General features: G+C 39.5%; 4 long non-coding RNA genes across 4 annotated transcripts; all 4 read right to left on the bottom strand.

The window, feature by feature from the left end:
- Positions 1-560: 560 nt before the first annotated feature.
- LOC111836217 (uncharacterized) lies at positions 561-3,652 on the bottom strand. Its single transcript, XR_002836368.2, has 3 exons — positions 3,433-3,652; positions 1,262-1,406; positions 561-1,155 (listed from the first exon to the last, which is right to left on the bottom strand). It is a non-coding gene; the product is annotated as an uncharacterized lncRNA (long non-coding RNA).
- Positions 3,653-4,844: 1,192 nt separating this feature from the next.
- LOC111836218 (uncharacterized) lies at positions 4,845-7,594 on the bottom strand. The gene is made up of 3 exons (XR_002836369.2): positions 7,366-7,594; positions 5,815-5,965; positions 4,845-5,705 (listed from the first exon to the last, which is right to left on the bottom strand). It is a non-coding gene; the product is annotated as an uncharacterized lncRNA (long non-coding RNA).
- A 2,208-nt stretch (positions 7,595-9,802) lies between these two features.
- LOC140578719 (uncharacterized) lies at positions 9,803-14,126 on the bottom strand. Its single transcript, XR_011982985.1, has 3 exons — positions 13,809-14,126; positions 12,367-12,525; positions 9,803-11,782 (listed from the first exon to the last, which is right to left on the bottom strand). It is a non-coding gene; the product is annotated as an uncharacterized lncRNA (long non-coding RNA).
- Positions 14,127-20,988: 6,862 nt separating this feature from the next.
- LOC140578717 (uncharacterized) lies at positions 20,989-21,812 on the bottom strand. Its single transcript, XR_011982981.1, has 3 exons — positions 21,694-21,812; positions 21,264-21,329; positions 20,989-21,033 (listed from the first exon to the last, which is right to left on the bottom strand). It is a non-coding gene; the product is annotated as an uncharacterized lncRNA (long non-coding RNA).
- Positions 21,813-24,995: the final 3,183 nt, after the last annotated feature.

Raw genomic sequence — 24,995 nt, 5'->3', positions numbered from 1 at the left:
AATAAACAAAAACTTGACAAACTCAAACTACAACTCATTACACAGTGTTACTACAGGTAGGGACTTCACTATCAGTGTAGTGGAAAAACAGGCTAAATTTTCTTTGATCGTGATCCACTACCTGGCGGTAGAAGGTGCAAAAGTCTCACGCGTAAATGATGAGGATACGACACCAAGTTCTGTTCCTGATGGGTAGATTTATTCTTATGATATTTTAACCCACAATATACTTTGATCTAGTTTGGCCGAAATGCAGACACCATCACACACGGCAAATACGGTCAATGACTGTTTCGCGTTGCACCTTCACACCTGGGCCACGTCATCTTAGCTGCTTTTGTAACCATCGCCTCCCTATAGGTGGGAATACACTCAGGCAATAATAAAAATCATTACATCTCATTACAATTATTACAATAATAAATATATATATTATATAATAAATAAATACAAATGAATATAAACATTAAATAAATATCAACAATATTTATAAATAATTCCAATATAAATACAAACTAAATTATGTTTAATAAACAAATGAAAGAATGGCTCCTACAATCAGTAATGTCCATAGACAGCACATTGCAGTCATCAAAACTAAACACAAAACATTCCTCATCAAGATTATGTTCCTCAATGAGGGCTTTTTTGGTGGTCATTAGGCGTAGTGCGAAGTACTCCGTTAGAGGGGAGTGCCCGATGGCCAGTGTGTACTCGGTGCGGTCCTCGGCTTTCACTTTTACAGTCCCCCGCAGTACCTTTGCAAAGGACTCGCACTTTTGGAGCATCCTGCAGGTCTGGCAGCATGCAAACCTGCAATGGGTGTCCCACGCCTCATGCCGGCTGCCGCAGAGAGCACATTTGACCTTTAACAGTCACGCCCGATTCCTCCTGCACATCTTCCGCCTCTTATTCAAATCGGCGATATACTGAATTTCGGCGTGCAACGTTGTCAGTTCCACTTTTCCCTGGAAGACTCTGGTGGTGAGATTGGTGAAGGCGGAGCGCAGCGCCACAATGTGCCTCTCCCAAAGATGGAGGCATCTGGGCAGTGCCGTCGGCCACCGTGCAGCTCTTGACCGCCTTCTCCGTCCCTCTGATGGAGACAGTTTTTGCTGGTGACGCTGCAACCACCTTCGCCTTCACCAAAACCACCTATAGGAAAGAAAACCAGTCATTGCTTTTCCGAACTCCTCATCCAGAAATTGTGTAATTTTAGAAAAGGTGTACACTGCCATTACAAACTTATTCATGAACGCACCTTCCTGCCTGCCGGCAAAGTCATGGTATCCATTAGCGTCTGCCTCGCAGCTGCAGGAGGCTTCCGCAAAGGAAATGTTATGTTGTCACAGACACCTCCATATGGTGATTCCCCAGAACGTCAAATTCAGATGTGCCTTTAAAACCTGCCAAAAGAAACCCAAAACATTAACGCATGCTCGGTAAAAACTCACTCAGTCTTCCTGATGTTCGTTAATCGCACCCCAGTACCATTCTCAGCAACTTGGACGTACACTGGCTGCTTTCTCTGGCTAAATACAATTACATCATGAAATTGTTCACGGCTAGTTTGTATCAAGGCATTAAAAAAGCCTTTATTTTTCACAGTAAATTTAATCGCTGATACGTCGTGGATGTAGCCACTGACTAGATCTATGTCCGTCTTTACTTTTTTGGTTGGGTTCTCCATGATGGGAAAAAAGGCAATTAGGGCAACACCAACATTTATACTCCGTGGAGAGTAGCTGCTAATTGATTACTGATCAATCACATCTGAAAGGGGTGGAGGGGGTGGTAAATGGTAACTGGTAACTTTTTAATCTTGCTATCGTGTTAAGGTCGACACTGACCTGCTTGTAAGTTTAAAATCCATAAAAACACTACATGAATTTGTGTATTGCATCAAGGCTTTTTCCACTTTGTCAGAAAACTCTATTTCAACAAAATGAAAATAAAACACAGTAAATGATTGTCATCCTCCCGTGTGCCATGCCCCCTCGCACGTAATCACGGTTGTTTATCAAGCAAAGGAAAGTAAACCAGTCATTGCTTTTCCTAAACTCCTCGTCCAGAAATTGCGAAATTTTAGAAAAGGTGTACATTGCCAGTACGAACTTATTCATGAACAAACCTTCCTGCCTGCCGGCAAAGCTGTGACGTCTGCCACGCCACCTCGCGTGGAATCTCAGTATTTACCGGGTGTTTCTCCTTGTTGTTGATTAGTCCAATGTATTGAAGTGTGTGTTAATTATGTGATTCCGAGTCCGGCCATTAACGTCATTGCTTGTAAAACACAGCGATTCCGCACGAGGTGGCGTGGCACACGGGGATGACAATAATTTAGTGATTTATTTTTGTTTGTTCGTTCAAATAGAGGTTCCTCACAAAGTGAAAAAGCTTTGATGCAGTACACAAATGTATGTGGTGCTTTTATGCATTATCGAGAGGGTATTTATAAATTGTTTTATGTAAGCTGTCGCAGGTTTATGTCTTGGTTCTCATGATGGTCCTTTATGGGGTGTGCCTTAGTGAATGCGTTTTCAGGATTTTTAGGTTTACGTCACATCCGTCACATCATCTAAAAACTCAGCGAAAACCAAGTCGGGGATGCCTTCCATTTGTCATAGAAGTAGCAATACCATGCACTCATATGAAAAAGCAAGATTTTTTGCTTAGCCGGACAACTTGTCGGATTTAAGGTACCTCAGTTTAAATGGTCTTTATCTTCGTTCACGTACAATTAGCCCTAACTACCTTAAATCCGACAAATAATCCGACTAATAATGAAATCCAATTCTAGCCCGGTTAATTGTAAGCAATATCAGTTGATAACACATTTCGCGTTGATTTACGTATAAAACTCCGTAGCAACACGTCCACAGATAAGTTGGACGATATAGTGTGTGCGACCGATTTCATGAGCCACTAATGAGAAGTAGTGCTCATACAGGATAAAACTACAACTTTCCCTTCTGTTGATAAAGGATGCAGCCATCTTGGATTCTGAACTCGGGATACTCTGCTGTCCCGAGATATTTTTCGGATCTCCGAGAAATGAGCCCGCATGTCGTCACTTCAGGCTTCATTAGCCTCGCTCGGGTAGAAGCCAGGGCATGGTCACTTCCGCCTAACAACGACCATAAAAAAGTCCCTCCCAATCGAGTGTCAGATAAACTTAATGACTGCCGCTATCAAAAAATTAAAAGCTAACTATATTTAGTGTCGGTCGCAAACTACAACAAACCATTTGTACTACAAATGGCGATTTAACAACATGCTTCCCAGTGCTTCTTAGGCACCATAGCGAGTATTGCCTTTATAACTAACACCGAACTACAAATATATAAAAAACATTACCATCTTCCAACAGAAAACACGAAACTGTCAACAACTAAAAAAATAACTCGTTTTAATACATTAATATGATCTTACCTCTTCCATGGACAGCAGTGAAATACAAAGCCTTAGGCTCGCCCAGGCCATGAAAAACAGGGCCCTCTCTTCGTTAATAAATATGACAACTTTTCTACTATTCTACATATCGTATATGCTTTACAGGGGTAGAATTACTTTGTTCGGGGGGCACAGCAATGTTTGCCTTTTATCCCCTCAAATATAGGAGGGCACTTAGGCATTTTCTCCTTCTCACCCTCCCTATTCTATGAACATGTTGCTATTAGTTTCGGAGGGAGGTAAGCATCGGCTAGAATAGTCGCTCTGAATAATTTAACCATGGAGGCGTGGCTAACGTAAAATTATGGGATGCGCTTATCAACCCAGATATCATGGACATGGAGACAGAGAAGTAAAAAACGGAAGAACTTGTTCTTGATTTCATAAGTTTATTGACTTTATTATGATCTAAACATACACAATAGGGCACAAAGGCAACTGAGGAAGAGGGCACTGCAAGTATCTGCCAGCAAGAACTTGTAAATATTCAGGGCAGCACGGCAAATTGCTAAGGCACGGCGGCTTTTGCCGTCGATAAATTCGATCTCTGGCTTTACAAGAACAAACAAAGTTTCCATGACAAAAACCCATCTTCACTGCTGTGCAGAATTAATTCTTAACCACGTTATTACTACTCGTTGCAGTGGGAGATAACCCAATAATAGCCGCTGTAATACCCTACTAAAAATTACAAGTTCACTTTAATATGCGTGTAGCTTCAGTTGCAAACCAAAAAACAATTTGTACTACAATCGCGGATTAAACGACCTCCTTCCCAGTTCGAACCGCTTACGTGCCTTATCAACCATCTCCTATCAAAAGTTAATATCCAACAGAATATCATGTTTTACAAACGTTAACCACAAACTACAGTATGTACACCATTACACGTATATACTGTCTTACCTCTCAGACGGGTAGCAGTAAAATAAAAAGGATTAGCTTTGCTATGGCGGACATCAAAGCGTAGTCCGGTCAGCCAATCAACCACAAGCGTACAAATAGCTCCCTCTCGTGGTGACTGTCTGTCAATGTGCTGTACCAAAATAAAAGTAATTACATATTCTGCGCCATAAACATTCTTATACTAAGATGTGCAGCGTACCACAACCAAACAAATAAACAAAATAAGAGGAAACTTTACTAATTTCAAATACCGTAAAATTTTCCGTGATCAACCTCCATAGTCTGAACGAGTCCACAATGCTATACATTCCTATCAACTTAAAAACGATGAGAAATCGATTTCACTACTTATATAGACTTTCCTCTTCATAAATAGAACAATCCAAATCATAGTAAAGATCACACATCGCATCCATTCCCATATTTGTCTGCTAGGGTACTTAGTAGCCTGTAAACCCAAACCACTTAAAAAAATGCAGCCAATATGACGTCGTTTTATTTTATTACACATAAAACACACAAACATCTGAATTAGCTTCTCATATAATGAAAACTGACAATGAAATAAAAACTAATGCAAAGTAAACTACGGCTATGTACAAAATGTTACAAATATCAAACTTTATCGCAAAAACGTCACACTCACAGCAATACAACACATATATTAAGTAAAAACAAAACAACATGCTAATACAACAAAAACTTCAAAGGAAACTACTCTGACGACTTGCTACATGCCTCGTCGCTGCAGCTAGTGACTGTGGTATCGGGAATGTCAGACCAGACGTTGCACTCGTTATCAAATGAAAACTGAAGACAATCCTCGCAAAGAAGATGTTCCTCAATAGCTTCTTCTTTGTGTATTAATGTTGTCATTTTTCGGAGTTTTAAATACTTCACCAAACTACAGTGTCCAACAGTCAATGTATAGTCTGCCCTTTTCTCATTTTTGACCTTTAACGTCCCACGTAATACTCTAAATGCCCCCGACTTCTGCAGCATCCTGCAACTCTGGCACCGTAAAAAACCGGCTCTGGGTGGCCCAACTGTCCTGCAGGCTACCACACAGGGCACACTTTAGTCCTCTTCTGCTACACCTTCCACCTCCCCGACATCCATATCACAAATCTTCTGAATCGCTGTGTCTGTGGTGGAAACATCCGTGAAGGCGTAGCATGACTGCGGCTCCACGGCATCGATCTGCTTCTCCCAAACACAAAGACTCATCTGGGCAGTGCCATCAGATGATCAGAGACTGTGTACTTCTTGACCGCTTTCCCCGTGCCTCGAACAGTCACAACTTTCTCCAATGACACTGCCAGCAGCTTTGCTTTCACCAAATGCACCTATAGGAAAGTAAAAAAAGTCATTGCTTTTCCAAACTGCTCATCCACGAATTTCGAAATTTTACAAAATGTCTACATTACGATCATATAAACATATTCATGAACGCACCTTCCTGCGACACATTGACACATCGCTGCCACATCGAACAGTGTCTGCCTGACGGGAGCCGCAGGCTTCTGCGAAGGAAACATCACCTTCGCCACCGACATCTCTGTCCACTGATTTCCCACCACGTTGAAATCAGAGGTGCCTTTAAAACCTATCAAAAAACCATAACACATTAACACACGCTCAGTAACAAACATATCCTGTACAATTGTACTCTGTAAAGCACAGGTGTCAGACTCCAGTCCTGGGGGGCCGGAGCCCTGCACATTTTTGTGTTTCCCCTCGTTTAACACACCTGATTCAACTTCTTGTGCTAATTACCACGTAGCTGTTGAGCTGAATCATTTGTGGTGGAACAGGGAAAGAACTAAGCTACACAGGGCTGCGGCCCTCCAGGACTGCAGTTTGACACACCTAATGTAAAGCGATACTTACTCGAAGCGTTTCTAACATTTGTCAGCCGTACCGGTTTCTTAGGGTCACACGCAAAACACCCCAACATTTATACTCTTCAGACACACCATTCTCCTCCCCTTGTCCAACCCCTAAGTGGGTCCTTCATCTTTAGTGACTTCTGACGGCAACATACCCTAAGATTTCTCCTCCCTATGAAATGAATTGACCTCGTCAATGTGGCACCTACTTGGCTGTCACCTTGTTTACACTATAACCTTTCATGTGCCGCATCAAGCAAACTTTAACATTTAAGGGTAACATTAACATGTTACCCTTAAAGACATTTATAACAAGCCAGAACAACTACGCCTATACCAGGCAACCTAACGCCTGCCGCCTTCGCTCACAACTTTCCATAAAAAACAATATTCCCAAACCACTTCTCTCAATATAAGTAATCTATTTTCAAAGTCGGCACTAGGTGGCAAATCATGACTTTATTTTCCATGCAGCCATTAACCATCTCCATATCTAACGCCCCCCACCCCACCCAAAACTGCTCCAAGCTTATGATGAACAGCATGTGAAAGTCTAACGTTCTATCCTTATGTGAAACACGAAAACGAGACATAAGATAACAGAACTCTTGTTAAATTGATATACTCTTATTCTGCTCTAAAATCACCGCTGTATTAACCATAAGAACCTTGTTTAATTGACCCTGTGTATCTGATCCAGTTAGAAACATATTTATCCTAATTAAAAATATCCATTATCATACCTGCACATTAAAATCAGCAACCGATCTAAATAACATTATTCTGAAGAAAGTATATGAGCTGGCTATTCCATTTCAACTAAATTTTACTCACAAATTAATTACAATTACTTCCCCATATTAGCAAAATATTTGAGCATCGTAAATTAAATATAATAACTTACATACATGGTATGTGCATGTAATACTAGCACAGATGAAGTATAGCGTTAACTGTCTAAAGTGCGAATTGATCTCTCTAATCTCATTAATAAGTTAACTGATGTCGTCGGCGCTTCGATAACTTACACAGCGGATAATAAACGTTACTCAGCAAACAAACCTTATAACAAACTATAAAACGTATTTCAAATATGATGTTTTATTATTTGTCTTACCTTGAAACCATGCTCTTGTCTTCGGCTCGTCTTTGATTTGAAAATAGCTTGAGCAGCGTAACACCTGTTAAATTCAAAAACTTCTTTAGACAAATGAGATGTCAATCAGCATCAGGAACTGCCAGCAGCAAATACAATTTTGGGGTGGCACCCGGGGTGGCCAATCGGATGTCAGGGGTGTCCAGTGCCACCTCGGACACCCCTCTGGCGCCGCCACTGCACCTTTGTTTTACCTACATCAAGGGCCTGTAGTACCCCTCTCATCTGAAGATCGCTATTCACATTCTAAATATCCGCATGACCACGTATTCAAACCGTGAACAACGCTGACATGAACACAGGTATGAGATTCGCTGCCCAAACTGGCAATGCTGGCGCAAAGCTTCAGCAGCACAGACGTATGCGTGTGCCATGTGTGATGGTCTGCTGGCTTTGCCTGCGGTTGTCTTGTTTTGTTTTTTGTGTGTTGTCCTTGTAGGTGTGGCCGCAGCCCCTTTGTGGAATTGGTGACACCTGGGCCCGGTGTCCTAATTTCCTTAAAACCACTCCTACTCCATTATCTGGGAGAGCTTTCTTGTTGTTTTTTCTTTTTGTTTGCTTCGTTACACGCTCCTTGTTACACTTCTTTGGTTATGTAGACCATTGTGGTTTTGTTTGTAGTAGTTAATGTAATAAATTGTTTTGGCTTTCAACACTGCGTCCGTCGATTTTGCCATGGCCTCTGAGCCGGGTCATGACAAAATGGGGGCTCGTCCATTTCGTTCTTTTGTCTTTTTTTTTATTTATATAGAGTCGCAGTGTGTTTGTAGCGTTTTTATGTGTTAAATTGTGCTTTTTGAAAGCTCAATTTCTGTGCGCAACGATTGAGGCAATTAAGTGTCTGACTTTGGCACTGTTTATTGGATTTTGGAAATTTAGCGTTTGTAAGCAAGGTATGTTCCTGGTTTAGTGGAGCGGCGCTGTTCTTTTTGGACTGCGTCGGGGGGGGGGGGTGTGTTTAGTGTTGCGGTGAAAGCGGTTTGAGCAGTTGTCTCGGGAGTGTATCCATGGTGTGAGAGGAGTCGCCAGTTTCTGGTTACTTTTTCTCCCTACTGGGTTCTTGCACTTAATTTCCCACCGCTAGTAACTGCATAAAGAGGTCGGTCGCGTATTTGGTAGGTAAGTTGAGGGCTTGTGTATGGCGTTACGCACTTGCTTTTAGTCTCTAGCGTTGCGCACAGTTGTACAATACCGACGGTGGAAGAGTTTATTGCTTCTTCGTCGGAGGACATATTAGATCTGTATACAAAAGAGAAGCTGCTTAAATTAGCAGGGACATTCTAAAACGCTTAATGTGAAAAAGCTTAATGTGGTTTAATGTACCAAAATAGCGACCAAATATCACCAAATTTCGCACACACACATCTGGTCATAAAGACTTTCACCTGACAAAGAATCTAAACCTAAATGCTAAGAATATGGACTTTATACTACGTTAAGCGGTTTCCCCTCCATTGACGCCCATTATTATAAGGAAAAGGCTTAATGTAATTTAAACTACCAAGACAGCCACCAAAAATCACCAAACTTCTCACACATATATCAGGTCATAAACACTTTCACCATTAAACTTCTAATATATGTTTACATTGCTTCCCTATATTTTCCAGGTAGGGAAAAATGCTTAATTTTAGGTGAAGTAAGGAAATGGCCAATCACAAAAAATAAAGGACTGAAACGGGCCAATGAAATTAAGCGAAATAACGGACTCAACTATTTAAGACTTCGCCAGCAGCGATAAGGCACAGTCGTCCTGTTCGCAGCGTCCCGAAATTCTTTACAAATTAGTAGTGCAAATTCAATTTCAATCCAACAGCCTTTTTCAAGGCTCATCTCTTAACAGCCACTTTAGATTTACATTTTATTGGTGCCATTTATAGTAGTTATAATAATTATATAATAATAGTAGTCATTTTATATATATATATATATATATATATATATATATATATACATACATACATACATATATACACATTTATTTATTCAAACATTATACATATATACCATAATATTGTCATAGTTCTATTCTTGTAATTCGTCAAAATCTGTCATCCAACGGCCTTTTTCAAGGCTCATCTCTCAACAGCCTTTTAAGAGGCTACTAGGGTAATATTTTACCATAGTGTCCTTCATAACAGACATATTCTCAAAATACTGTCATTCAACAGCCACTCTCAAGGCTAATCTCTCAATAATTGTGGTAGTTGTGGTGACGAACTGAGAAATTATGTCTTTCATGCGAAAACAGTCCGAGTTTACGCTGGCTGAAATAGAGGCCATTCTTCTTAATGCCGAAAGGTACAAAGGTTTCATTTCCAATGAACCACCCCTGGAGCCAAAGGGGGGTGATGTATACCTATATAGGAGTCTGAAGGGAGGAAGATCTAGCATGGATTTTCGTTTTGACCAAATGCTGTGGAAACAGAAAGGGTCAAATTATAACAACATTAAAAAATATGGTGGAAGAGTGATGAAGCGATATTACCATATTAGGACACCTCAATATGACAAGGGGTCATCAGAATTTAAAAAGAATGTGTACTGCTTACTACAGCAAGAAGAAGATAATTTGGCGACAAATTTATTTTTGATTCACTACCTGGGGGATGAGAGTGTGCACGTGCCAAGGAAACATGGCAATGCAAAAACAGAAAGAATTTTTATTCCTTCCAAAAAAGAGGTTTTCACACACATCCTTCACAATGACCATGGGCAAGCTCCATCTAACATACTGTATATCGGTCCACCTTATCCAAAGCCTGCAGTAGCAGTGTAGAACACATGCCTGTGAATTGCCCACATAATGTCAAAGCAAGTACAGAACACAGTGTATGCTAGCAGGAATATACAAAGAATTTCCCACGATGAAATGTTCAGTCTCCATGAACTGGCGTACCAGCTTCCAGGTTTTGTCTGGTACATTTCTAATTTTCCCAATCTTCTAGTTTTTGCTGGGATGCCTGATATATTGGATTTGGCACGTGCCAACTTGGATGATGCCATTACGTTCAGCTACCCTCAAATCCATAGCTATGACACAACCTTTCAGATGGGTGACTTTTATGTTTCTGTGCTCACCATGAGAAACACTTCTGTAGTTAATGACCCTGTATTTCCTGTAGGCTTCATGCTGCATGAGCGCAAATTCATGCAGCATCATGAAATGTTTCTGGTTGATATTCTGGGGAAACTTGGGATGGGTTCTAAAAAATTCCAGAAAGTGACTGCCACTGTAGACAGAGAAAAAGGAATTGTTGGGGCCTTGAAGAGGAGGTTTCCTAACATTAGCCTAGTTTTCTGCAGGAACCATGTGTTGCACGACATTGAGTACTGGGTCAAAAAACATGGGGGTACAAGGGACGATGTGAAAGTACTGAAAGACCAAATCGACATACTCATTGATTCAGCCAACAGAGATCAATTTGAGGCACAATGTTCCAAGTTTGTGAATGGGTGGTCAGAGGAATTTGTGAAATATTTCCACCAGCATCTGAAGGCAGATTTGTGTGACAATGTGGTCTCCTTCCACTCCAAGCGATTTGAAGCATTCAAACACAAAAGCCCAACAAACAATATCAGTGAGGCCATAAACAAAATGATTAAATCACAAAATGAGTGGAGGGAACTTCCCGTTGATGCAATGGTTCTGTCTTTATACTACATGCAATCATATTTCCTTCTTGAATTTCAAAGAGCCAGATGTGGTTTGGGAAATTACAGTGTGAAGCAGGGGGTCACTGTTGCTCTGAGGGATGTTAAGATGCCTTCATTTATTCCCTTGGAGAGCATTGTTGAACGTGTCAAGGCCCATGTCAATGAACCTTGCAGAGTGGACAGACCCACTGCTAATCAGTTGATCTCACAGACATCCTTAGCAAAGACTGTGGTTGAGATGGGCCTGGTGAGTCTGAATTCGTCTTTGGGAGTGTTCGTAGTTAAAAGTCCATCAAATGAATCAGTCCACGTAGTGCAAAATACCTCCAGCTGCACAACATGCTCCTGCCCTAGCACAGGGAAGTGTTTCCACATTCTGGCTGTGGAAATGGGTACTGGGCTACGTTTCTCCACAAAACAGACGTACAACCTTTCAGTGATGCGGAAAAGGGGTAGAGGAAGCGAGAGCAAATCCGGAAGAAAAAAGCCACGAACAAAAGAATATGATTACTCAGTGAATCCGACCCCAGATTCATTACTTTCAAAAATGCATGGCTCCCTGTTGCATGATATGTCCCAAGTTCTTCCTGATGTCACTATAAAACAGGACAACACTGATAGTTGTGATATGGCTGTGAACAAATCAAATTCTGAGGGAGATGGCAGCTTTTGTCATACTGGGTGCTCTGATATGGAGAGAATCCCAGAGGCAGAACCAGATCTGGAAAAAAACACAAACAGAGAAAAAAATATTTGCTCCTTGGCTGCATATGAAAATGAATGAGCCGAACTGGTCAACAGTAGCTCCCAGAAGCCAGTGTCTGGCTCCAAAGACCTGGCTCGATGGGGAAACTATTGAGTGGGCCATCACAGGCTACATAGATCAAGCTCAGGTGTTGGACTCTGTTCTGTGTATGACCACCTTTATTTATCAGATGGCTGCACTTTCAAGCTTTGGCCCAGTTTTACAGTTTTGTGCCGCTCAGAGAGCCTTAAATTTCGATACAGTCCTGATGCCCTTCAATACTGATCTGCAAGGTCCTGGTTCCCACTGGCTTCTTGCTGCAGCAGATTTCACAGAACGGGAAATTTACATATTCAATTCAATCCACAGTTCTGAAACGACAAGAACCGCAAGCTCAACTCTCCTGAAAGTTGTGGCGTGCATTTACACGGCAGCTGGAGAAAATTTTCGGGCATCTGACTGGGCAGTTACAGGTGTCATAAATGTCCCACAACAAGCCAATGGTTATGACTGCGGCGTTTTTGCCATTGTGTATGCCTGCTCATTCATCACCAACTCACCAATAGGGTCAGTTGACAGCCATAAAGCTAGGTTGTGGATTCACTCCCTAGTTGAAGACTGCAAGCCAGTGAAAACCAGACGATCAGGCCTCTCACAAAAGAAGCTTTTATGCCACAGAAGAAAGGTGCAGTCATATGGTGCAGAGATGAAGGCTGTACCTATAAGAGAAACAGAGTACAACTCCACCTTGCAAAGGTGAAAGCTAAGCCACACAAAAACTAAGAACTGGACCCTGTGCTACTCATCAAAATGTAAGGGTGATCCAGAGTACAGGGATGAGTACATTTTGTGTGTCATTTGTAGGCGGTGGTTTCACCTTAAGTGTATAAAGTCAACTGACCGTTTAGTCGTTGCTTGTACCAACTACCACAAATGTTTAATGTGTTCTAGCTAAACCAGTGAATGTGGCATTTTGACTGGCAATGTTTCACATCTATAAAAAAATATGAATATTAGTTTTACATACTAGGAGTTACAAACAACAAAAGTAGTGCCAACTTATTCTCTTTTGTTCAGATGATTTATGTTTCATATGGGTGAAAACTTTCAAATTTGAGTTAAACATGCTAAGAATTCAAAAAAATGTGTGCCATCTAATATTTATAAATGAAGATAACAAAACAGTCATTTAGCATGTTTATTTAGAACATGATAGTAATAAATAATAGCAGACAGATTTTGTGGATCCCAGTGGGGAATGAAAACAAACTTGACTGAAGTGTAGCTACCAGTTGTGCCACCTATAGAGAGCTGGGGGTCACAGGCCTTGCTCAAGGGCCCCCACATGTGCTGAAACTAGGCTTGAACGGGTGACCTTTGAACCATGAGTAGAGAGGCTTAGCTCACACAGCCACATGCTCAGGTGTATGGAACATAAGCTGAATAAGTTCCTAACACAAAAACGCTGTTCACAGAGTTTTGGCAGTGTCATAGTCCACAAGTGGCAGTATATAGCTCAGTGGGTTAAACCTCTGTGCTTCTGACCCAAAGATTGACTGTTCAAGCCCAACCAGCACATCTTTGGGCTCTGTTTTTGTACCCCTGGGCACTGCAATGGGTGAAGCCTTAGCATGCTAAACTGAAATTTTAAAGTCTTTAAACATATGAAAGATAAATCTTAAGAAAAGTCAATAAGTTTGAACAAGTTTTTTTGTTAGCAATTCGATCTTAGTATGTACAACTATGGAGATTAAATATAAATTATCTGAACGAAAAATAATTACTCAGCAGAACAATAGGTGGTTTTCAAAATCTAGTGCAATAAGTTGGCTTAAATTTTATGTTGCCTTAACTTTTTGTTTTTCATAGTGCACGGTTTGATGCATTAACTGACTACTCGGGAAACAGTATTCCACATAAAGTGCAATTAAAAACAAATCACAAACGGTAGGCCTATATCCCAAATAATTTCACAGTCACATAATTTTAGAACCTTACTTACCTAAAAACGCACTTCTTAAATCATAAATCTTATGTAGTCCAACAACGTTCGCTCCTTCTGCCGACTAAAATACTGCTTATCCAACACGTTAGTTTCCAGGGGCTGTCGGTTACATTAGCCGTCTTTTATGCAATCGAACAATAACTAGTTGAGGACGGCGATTGGATGGATGTCAGTTGGGGTACCAACTGGAGCGTGGCACAAGTCCAGGAGTTTTAATTCCTACACAGAGGTTGCTGTATTCAGAAGAGGGCTTTTGCAAATAAAAATTTATGTATAAAGTCCATATTCCTTTTCCTTATAATTGGCACCAATGGAGGGGAAAACGCTTAACGTAAAATAAAGTCCATATTCCTTGTATTTCGGTTTTGATATTTCGTCAGGTGAAAGTGTTTATGACCAGGTATATGTGTGAGAAGTTTCGTGATTTTTGGTGGCTGTCTTGGTAGTTTAAATTACATTAAGCCTTTTCCTTATAATGGGCGTCAATGGAGGGGAAAACGCTTAACGTAAAATAAAGTCCATATTCCTTGTATTTCGGTTTTGATATTTAGTCAGGTGAAAGTGTTTAAATGTGTGAAAAGTTCGGTGATTTTTGGTGGCTGTCTTGGTAGTTTAAATTACATTAAGCCTTTTTCTTATAATGGGCGTCAATGGAGAGGAAAACGCTTAACGTAAAATAAAGTCCATATTCCTTGTATTTCGGTTTTGATATTTCGTCAGGTGAAAGTGTTTATGACCAGATATATGTGTGAGAAGTTTCGTGATTTTTGGTGGCTGTCTTGGTAGTTTAAATTACATTAAGCCTTTTCCTTATAATGGGCGTCAATGGAGGGGAAAACGCTTAACGTAAAATAAAGTCCATATTCCTTGTATTTTGGTTTTGATATTTCGTCAGGTGAAAGTGTTTTTGACCAGATATATGTGTGAGAAGTTTGGTGATTTTTGGTGGCTGTCTTGGTAGTTTAAATTACATTAAGCCTTTTCCTTATAATAGGCGCCAATGGAGGGGAAAACGCTTAACGTAAAATAAAGTCCATATTCCTTGTATTTCGGTTTTGATATTTCGTCAGGTGAAAGTGTTTATGACCAGATATATGTGTGAGAAGTTTCGTGATTTTTGGTGGCTGTCTTGGTAGTTTAAATTACATTAAGCCTTTTCCTTATAATGGGCGCCAATGGAGGGGAAAACGCTTAACGTAAAATAAAGTCCATATCCCTTGTATTTCGGTTTTGATATTTCGTCAGGTGAAAGTGTTTATGACCAGATATATGTGTGAGAAGTTCGGTGATTTTTGGTGGCTGTCTTGGTAGTTTAAATTACATTAAGCCTTTTCCTTATAATGGGCGTCAATGGAGAGGAAAACGCTTAACATAAAATAAAGTCCATATTCCTTGTATTTCGGTTTTGATATTTCGTCAGGTGAAAGTGTTTATGACCAGATATATGTGTGAGAAGTTTCGTGATTTTTGGTGGCTGTCTTGGTAGTTTAAATTACATTAAGCCTTTTTCTTATAATAATAATGGGCGTCAATGGAGGGGAAAACGCTTAACGTAAAATAAAGTCCATATTCCTTGTATTTTGGTTTTGATATTTCGTCAGGTGAAAGTGTTTATGACCAGATATATGTGTGAGAAGTTTGGTGATTTTTGGTGGCTGTCTTGGTAGTTTAAATTACATTAAGCCTTTTCCTTATAATAGGCGCCAATGGAGGGGAAAACGCTTAACGTAAAATAAAGTCCATATTCCTTGTATTTCGGTTTTGATATTTCGTCAGGTGAAAGTGTTTATGACCAGATATATGTGTGAGAAGTTTCGTGATTTTTGGTGGCTGTCTTGGTAGTTTAAATTACATTAAGCCTTTTCCTTATAATGGGCGCCAATGGAGGGGAAAACGCTTAACGTAAAATAAAGTCCATATCCCTTGTATTTCGGTTTTGATATTTCGTCAGGTGAAAGTGTTTATGACCAGATATATGTGTGAGAAGTTCGGTGATTTTTGGTGGCTGTCTTGGTAGTTTAAATTACATTAAGCCTTTTCCTTATAATGGGCGTCAATGGAGAGGAAAACGCTTAACATAAAATAAAGTCCATATTCCTTGTATTTCGGTTTTGATATTTCGTCAGGTGAAAGTGTTTATGACCAGGTATATGTGTGAGAAGTTTCGTGATTTTTGGTGGCTGTCTTGGTAGTTTAAATTACATTAAGCCTTTTCCTTATAATGGGCGTCAATGGAGAGGAAAACGCTTAACGTAAAATAAAGTCCATATTCCTTGTATTTCGGTTTTGATATTTCGTCAGGTGAAAGTGTTTATGACCAGATATATGTGTGAGAAGTTTCGTGATTTTTGGTGGCTGTCTTGGTAGTTTAAATTACATTAAGCCGTTTCCTTATAATGGGCGCCAATGGAGGGGAAAACGCTTAACGTAAAATAAAGTCCATATCCCTTGTATTTCGGTTTTGATATTTCGTCAGGTGAAAGTGTTTATGACCAGATATATGTGTGAGAAGTTCGGTGATTTTTGGTGGCTGTCTTGGTAGTTTAAATTACATTAAGCCTTTTCCTTATAATGGGCGTCAATGGAGAGGAAAACGCTTAACATAAAATAAAGTCCATATTCCTTGTATTTCGGTTTTGATATTTCGTCAGGTGAAAGTGTTTATGACCAGATATATGTGTGAGAAGTTTCGTGATTTTTGGTGGCTGTCTTGGTAGTTTAAATTACATTAAGCCTTTTTCTTATAATAATAATGGGCGTCAATGGAGGGGAAAACGCTTAACGTAAAATAAAGTCCATATCCCTTGTATTTCGGTTTTGATATTTCGTCAGGTGAAAGTGTTTATGACCAGATATATGTGTGAGAAGTTTCGTGATTTTTGGTGGCTGTCTTGGTAGTTTAAATTACATTAAGCCTTTTCCTTATAATGGGCGTCAATGGAGAGGAAAACGCTTAACGTAAAATAAAGTCCATATTCCTTGTATTTCGGTTTTGATATTTCGTCAGGTGAAAGTGTTTATGACCAGATATATGTGTGAGAAGTTTCGTGATTTTTGGTGGCTGTCTTGGTAGTTTAAATTACATTAAGCCTTTTTCTTGTAATGGGCGTCAATGGAGGGGAAAACGCTTAACGTAAAATAAAGTCCATATTCCTTGTATTTTGGTTTTGATATTTCGTCAGGTGAAAGTGTTTATGACCAGATATATGTGTGAGAAGTTTGGTGATTTTTGGTGGCTGTCTTCGTAGTTTAAATTACATTAAGCCTTTTCCTTATAATAGGCGCCAATGGAGGGGAAAACGCTTAACGTAAAATAAAGTCCATATTCCTTGTATTTCGGTTTTGATATTTCGTCAGGTGAAAGTGTTTATGACCAGATATATGTGTGAGAAGTTTCGTGATTTTTGGTGGCTGTCTTGGTAGTTTAAATTACATTAAGCCTTTTCCTTATAATGGGCGCCAATGGAGGGGAAAACGCTTAACGTAAAATAAAGTCCATATCCCTTGTATTTCGGTTTTGATATTTCGTCAGGTGAAAGTGTTTATGACCAGGTATATGTGTGAGAAGTTTCGTGATTTTTGGTGGCTGTCTTGGTAGTTTAAATTACATTAAGCCTTTTCCTTATAATGGGCGTCAATGGAGAGGAAAACGCTTAACGTAAAATAAAGTCCATATTCCTTGTATTTCGGTTTTGATATTTCGTCAGGTGAAAGTGTTTATGACCAGATATATGTGTGAGAAGTTTCGTGATTTTTGGTGGCTGTCTTGGTAGTTTAAATTACATTAAGCCTTTTTCTTATAATAATAATGGGCGTCAATGGAGGGGAAAACGCTTAACGTAGTATAAAGTCCATATTCGTTGTATTTCGGTTTTGATATTTCGTCAGGTGAAAGTGTTTATGACCAGGTATATGTGTGAGAAGTTTCGTGATTTTTGGTGGCTGTCTTGGTAGTTTAAATTACATTAAGCCTTTTCCTTATAATGGGCGTCAATGGAGAGGAAAACGCTTAACGTAAAATAAAGTCCATATTCCTTGTATTTCGGTTTTGATATTTCGTCAGGTGAAAGTGTTTATGACCAGATATATGTGTGAGAAGTTTCGTGATTTTTGGTGGCTGTCTTGGTAGTTTAAATTACATTAAGCCTTTTTCTTATAATAGGCGCCAATTGAGGGGAAAACGCGTAACGTAAAATAAAGTCCATATTCCTTGTATTTCGGTTTTGATATTTCGTCAGGTGAAAGTGTTTATGACCAGATATATGTGTGAGAAGTTTCGTGATTTTTGGTGGCTGTCTTGGTAGTTTAAATTACATTAAGCCTTTTCCTTATAATGGGCGCCAATGGAGGGGAAAACGCTTAACGTAAAATAAAGTCCATATTCCTTGTATTTCGGTTTTGATATTTCGTCAGGTGAAAGTGTTTAAATGTGTGAGAAGTTGGGTGATTTTTGGTGGCTGTCTTGGTAGTTTAAATTACATTAAGCCTTTTCCTTATAATGGGCGCCAATGGAGGGGAAAACGCTTAACATAAAATAAAGTCCATCCCAGCTAGAAATTGTACGTTCCCAGTACGTTCGGAGAACGTACCCATTGGTGTAAAGGACGTCGCTGCGTAACCTTCCCAGAACGTTCCCGGGATGTCACGATGTGGAGTTCTTTAGACGTTCGGGGAACATCATTTTGGGAACATTTGGGGAACTTTCAGGACGTGTTGGGAACGTTTCGGGCACCAAACTTTAATGTTCTTTTTTGGTCTTTTCATCACTTTCCCAGGATTATTATGGATCCTTATATAGTGACAATTACAGTAACCTTTAGGGGACCAACCGGAATGTTATTTTTTAGTCCTTGCACCACCTTCTCAAACCTAGGGCTGTACACATCGCCATATGTAATATTTCCGCGAGTAATATTGAGATTTTTTTGCAACAGAAAAGGAGAGATTACCCGAAATAAACTATAAGGAAATATGACTTATTATCTGCCAATTAACATAGTGTGACAAATAGGTTAGTGGTGTTGCCCCGAGCTGCAACAACAGACACAAAACAGTACCAAATCTAATTAGTGATATTGTGCACGCGTACATCGCAATGATGCAGAGGTGGATTGTTTTGTACAGCACTACTCAGATCGTTTGCAGAACTTTAGTAACATTAGAGAGACTTTTGCACAACATTTAGGTGACTTAAAGTTTAATATATGCAATACAAAAACATGTTTACACTATAAAACAATTATATCCAATGTGTTTCAGTTCTTATTTCTTTTATTGTTTATAATTCGAGAGAGAGAGATGTTTTGGTTTTGGACCAAAAAGACTCAGATTATGTAAAACAATTATTTAAACAAGTTATTTACATGAAACAATTATTTCAGTCACTTTATTAACATCTAAATTTTTCTCAAACTGAGCTAAAACCATCCAAGAACACTAACAATAAAAATGAAAGAAACGTTCGAGAGAAAACTCAATCACTGTCTTCAATTTGACGTGCAGATGGCCCAGGTTCTTCTTCCGCTGCCTGAAAATAATAAATAATATTTTCCAGTCACTTCAATTACCTTTTAATTGCTTTTAATTACCCTTAGGTGTACAGGCTATAAGATATAACAGCATATTAACCAAATGTGTTTGCCATGTAAAGTGTGGAAATATAAGAGGAAAGTGAGATTATTAGTGGTTAGACTATGAGTACGTGTCCACGAATTTGTGACAGAAACAAAGGTGAAGGGTAATAAAAGTAATGAGTTACACTAATATCTTGCATGTCCTCCTGTGTTGCCATGAAATGTTACAGCACCTTTGTCACGACCGGGTGACGGGCAAGCGAGTGGGGTGCGGGAAAGCAGGATCAGGGAGACCGGAATCCAAGGGCAACGGGGTTTATTATAGAGAACAAGCAGACAGGGGAGTACTCGGTTAACAACGTCAATGACAGACCTAGGGAAACAGACTCGAACGCCGACTGAAATACACAAGAAAAGCCGAAACAACAGGAAACAGGTGATCATGTACAGGGTAGTACACGTGGGTAATGAGGGGGCGTGGCACACACGAGTATCGGACGAGCTGGGCGTGACAACCTTGGCTTGTTTGATTTAATTGAACAGGTACTATGAATTTAAAAATGGCATCAAAGTGTAGTGCAGAAATGTAAGTGTTAACTGCTCCGAAGAAAAACAAAAAAACTACAGGTATTGGGTGGATCTTGGCACGGTGAGGTGCGTGTTTTAGGGTATCCCCTATACAATTTTCAATATCCTTCTCGCTAACCCTCGGAAATTGTGCAGCACAAGCTCCTAGAAAAAATACAGTATTTAATAAATATTAAATAATGGGTCTATGCAATGTAATGGACAACATTTTGTGAAATCTAACCGTTTAACATACTAGGTAATTCATTTAGCGATAAATGTGGTTTTTAATTTTCTTTTCAAAACAGATGCATGATTATAAAAAGAAGGGTTTTTAGAAGCTTACTTAAAACAACATGGTGGAGTGCTGTTCCCAAGAAGGACAGCTTTCCTTTTCGGCCTTTCAGGCTGTAATGTGACCAGACCTCATTTATACAGTAGCTATATCTTTCTGAGGATTCTCCTCACAACGTCCCCAATGCTGCAGCCTCCCATCAGACTCAAAAAACGGATCTATGCAACATATGAAGATAAATACTTAAAAAGAATTGTTAGTTTTGCAATTAGACAAACCATTTTAAACAGCAATATGGCATATCAACATACTATCTTTTGTTTTTGTTCTGGGCCCTCCAACTGCAATTTGAATCCCTCAAGCTCTTGCACTGTCCTGCAGGGCTTCTCAAAAGACATGTTCTCCATGGATGCCAGGCCAGGAGGATTTTTTTGAATGGTCTGGACCAGGCGTTCAATACTGTTTCCAATGTCTGCCTGCATCCTTTCAATTGCCATCATGATTCTTTTTTCAGATTGGATTATTAATTGATGTAGGTCTGGAAAATTGAGGTAAGAAAATGTTGTTTAAATATTCAATTATTTGCTCTGTGGCATTCAAGCATAGGCATGGTACTCCAGAAGAAAATGTACACATTGACTCTTTGTTGCAAGATGCATTGCTATAGCGTAAGGCAATCACAATTCCTTTTTGGCATGGACTGTCAATAATAATAATGAAAAAAATGCAACTGTACATTTACCTGCATTTACTGCACCTTCTGTGAGGCTGCTTTCAAATCTGTGGTCTGTTTGTGATACAAATTTGTAAGATAAATTTTATTACATTACTATAATTATTGCGTGTTAGACAATTTTTTGTGACTATTCTTCATACTTATGCATAGGTCAAATTTTGGTTTAAAATTGCACAACACTGAACATGATTTCACAGCCAGTTTAGTTAAGGTGCTCACATTACTCAATATGACAAATACTATTTAATGTTAATGGACAGGCAGAAGCTGAACACACATACCATTTGAAGGATAAACATCTGAAATGTCACACTCTGGGGCAGTTGTGCTCTGAGTAGATGGTTTATCTGAGAACAGACAATGAAAGAATGATATAAATTTCAGTCACAGTTACATAATGAATTTTAATGTACAGCTCACTAGCCAGATAGTTGTCTTATGTTAAGGTAGTGTGTACTTAGTTTTAAATAGAGCAAAGCAGCAGTTTCTTACTTAGTAATGTAGGTGTTGGTAGTTTTAGTTTTTATACAACTTTTTGCCTTTCAGAAATATACTAGAACATTAATGTTCATAGTGGAAATACAAATTGGGAAAATTTATATATAGACTTATAAACCAGAAAGTGATGACTTTTGGAGGGGAGGGGGTGGGGGGTGGAATACTTCATGTAAGGCACTGTAGCTTATGTGAAAAGTGATTTCTTTTACTTACAACTCGGAGGCTTAGGCAGGCTTGGTGGGTTTTGAGAGGGATTTTGAGGAGATGATTTTTTCCTCTGTTTCCGTGGCAACTCATCATCACCTATTAATTCAGGAAGGTCCAGTAAATATATGCAGAGTATTTGACATAATTTCTTTACATTAACAGTGAAGCAATATAGGAAATAGCAGTCACATATGTTTACTTTCACTTTCTGTCCTGTATCTATATGGGACAGTCCTTTTACGCCTCTTAACCTCTTCCTCCGCACTGTCCACATTTGAGGTCTCTGTGGCTCTTTGAGCCCGTTCTCTGGCTGTCTTGTAGTTGTCTAAGGTCAGAGTAACATAATGGTCAGTATATACTTTACGTAATCATCTTGAGTACATAAATGCAGTGAACCTCTATATGACAATCTTCAATCAGTTTCTCACCAGTCGCTGAGATGATTCTAATTTTATGTTTACTCCAGAGCTGCTTATCTGGCCTTTGGGAGGCCTTTGCCATGCCAGTGGCATTTTTACGGGGCCAATAGCAAATCAGAACCTAAAACATTTCACAAAAAAAGTTAATCACATGTCTTAATTTTTGCAGAACTATGGACTTCAACATGTGTATACGTGTATCCTTACCCCATTCATCTCCTCTACCCATGAGGCAGGAGCCACAGCAATTGAGTTTTCTCGTAAAAAAAGAATTACGTAGAAATGAACCTGTATTACAAAAAGGAAAACACACGCTTCTTAAAAATGAGGGTCAAGAGCACAAGTATTTAAGAAATGTGAGAAAATATATGACAATGACAGAAAAAATAATACTAACTATGTACATATTCAGATTAAGTTGTTAGGCAAGATCATGGAGGATAGAAAGAATGACTCTGCGGCCATGCCCGTCTTCGAGGATCATTGCTCTCCCTTGTAAACTTGTTCTCTCTAGAACCTCCATCTTTGATGTACCACATATGAAGGCTCCATAGATCCTTGATTCACATGGCTTGGAAAGGTAAGATTTCAACTGTGAGAAGACTCTACATAAGAGCTTTCCCGAGTTGGTCCTCTCTAGAACTTCACAGCAGGATGTTGGGCTAACAATGTACACATTATTAGGATGTTTCATAGATATTGGTCCATCTTCAGTTGTTGGCGTTTGTATCTGTGAACGTTCTTGGAGCCGTTTTGCTACTTGAAGTAGGGCATGGTTTCCCGATCTAACCATCTTTTTCAGGTGGTGCAGGTAGCTCTCAAAATGAAAAACACTGCATTTGTCCAAAGATCCATATGTGGTGGCATCAGCTGTGAGGTGAAGCAGTGAATGCACATTGTAAACCAGGAATTCTTTACCGTATATGTGTCGTCCTTGTTCGACGACATATGTAAGGAGTGCATGGGCATACGTACTGTAAGTTTGTGTTAAATGTGGAGACACTAGTATACACATTGCCACACTAAAGGCCATGAAATGACTATACAAGATATCTGGCAGAATTCCTCGGAGAACAATTTTGCCCGTGTAGAGCATAAACTGTCTAAATTCAGTAGCCTTCCACCTCTCCAATTCCTCCAGACTGCGTGGCTTCCTGGCAAAAATGTTAGGTATATCATTTCTTAAATTCCTTAGCCGTTGACTGACCTCCCTCTGCTGAGCTGGAGATAGCCTATGCCCTGACTTGCCCCACGACCATAGCATGAGCATTTTTCTCATCACTCTCAGGCAGCACTGGTGCATATAATCTGCAGGGAAAGACTTGATCATGTCTATTTGGAGGTCGCTGAAAGGGGACACAGCATTTTCAAGGTGGTGTTCTGGCTGGCGTTGCTCTCTGAATGAGACATCATCCCTCAAAGTGAGGTCATGCACTTGTTGAAAAGTCATGCGCCCCTGCCAGTTGCCTTTTTGGGTGCATTTGTCACAGCCATAGTAACCTGAAAATTGTTTGATGCACTTCAACATGGCTTTTGCTGGAGCATCACATGTAATGCATCTCAATCTCACACTTAGTATTGTTTCTCCCCACTCTAAGCCATTGCTTAGTATTGTTTTCAGTTCATCTGCTATGACTTTAATGAAGTCCAGTGATTTGGGCTTGGTCTCAGTAAGGGCAATGGTCAAAGGAAACGTGCTTGCTGGTTTTAGATGCAAGTTTAGATGTGAGAAGTTTCGTGATTTTTGGTGGCTGTCTTGGTAGTTTAAATTACATTAAGCCGTTTCCTTATAATGGGCGCCAATGGAGGGGAAAACGCTTAACGTAAAATAAAGTCCATATCCCTTGTATTTCGGTTTTGATATTTCGTCAGGTGAAAGTGTTTATGACCAGATATATGTGTGAGAAGTTCGGTGATTTTTGGTGGCTGTCTTGGTAGTTTAAATTACATTAAGCCTTTTCCTTATAATGGGCGTCAATGGAGAGGAAAACGCTTAACATAAAATAAAGTCCATATTCCTTGTATTTCGGTTTTGATATTTCGTCAGGTGAAAGTGTTTATGACCAGATATATGTGTGAGAAGTTTCGTGATTTTTGGTGGCTGTCTTGGTAGTTTAAATTACATTAAGCCTTTTTCTTATAATAATAATGGGCGTCAATGGAGGGGAAAACGCTTAACGTAAAATAAAGTCCATATCCCTTGTATTTCGGTTTTGATATTTCGTCAGGTGAAAGTGTTTATGACCAGATATATGTGTGAGAAGTTTCGTGATTTTTGGTGGCTGTCTTGGTAGTTTAAATTACATTAAGCCTTTTCCTTATAATGGGCGTCAATGGAGAGGAAAACGCTTAACGTAAAATAAAGTCCATATTCCTTGTATTTCGGTTTTGATATTTCGTCAGGTGAAAGTGTTTATGACCAGATATATGTGTGAGAAGTTTCGTGATTTTTGGTGGCTGTCTTGGTAGTTTAAATTACATTAAGCCTTTTTCTTATAATGGGCGTCAATGGAGGGGAAAACGCTTAACGTAAAATAAAGTCCATATTCCTTGTATTTTGGTTTTGATATTTCGTCAGGTGAAAGTGTTTATGACCAGATATATGTGTGAGAAGTTTGGTGATTTTTGGTGGCTGTCTTGGTAGTTTAAATTACATTAAGCCTTTTCCTTATAATAGGCGCCAATGGAGGGGAAAACGCTTAACGTAAAATAAAGTCCATATTCCTTGTATTTCGGTTTTGATATTTCGTCAGGTGAAAGTGTTTATGACCAGATATATGTGTGAGAAGTTTCGTGATTTTTGGTGGCTGTCTTGGTAGTTTAAATTACATTAAGCCTTTTCCTTATAATGGGCGCCAATGGAGGGGAAAACGCTTAACGTAAAATAAA

This window comes from Paramormyrops kingsleyae, chromosome 1, assembly GCF_048594095.1.
Source record: "Paramormyrops kingsleyae isolate MSU_618 chromosome 1, PKINGS_0.4, whole genome shotgun sequence".
Taxonomy (NCBI): domain Eukaryota; kingdom Metazoa; phylum Chordata; class Actinopteri; order Osteoglossiformes; family Mormyridae; genus Paramormyrops; species Paramormyrops kingsleyae.
Note: the sequence above shows the minus strand (reverse complement) of the source record. Positions and strands in the feature narration are given on the sequence as shown.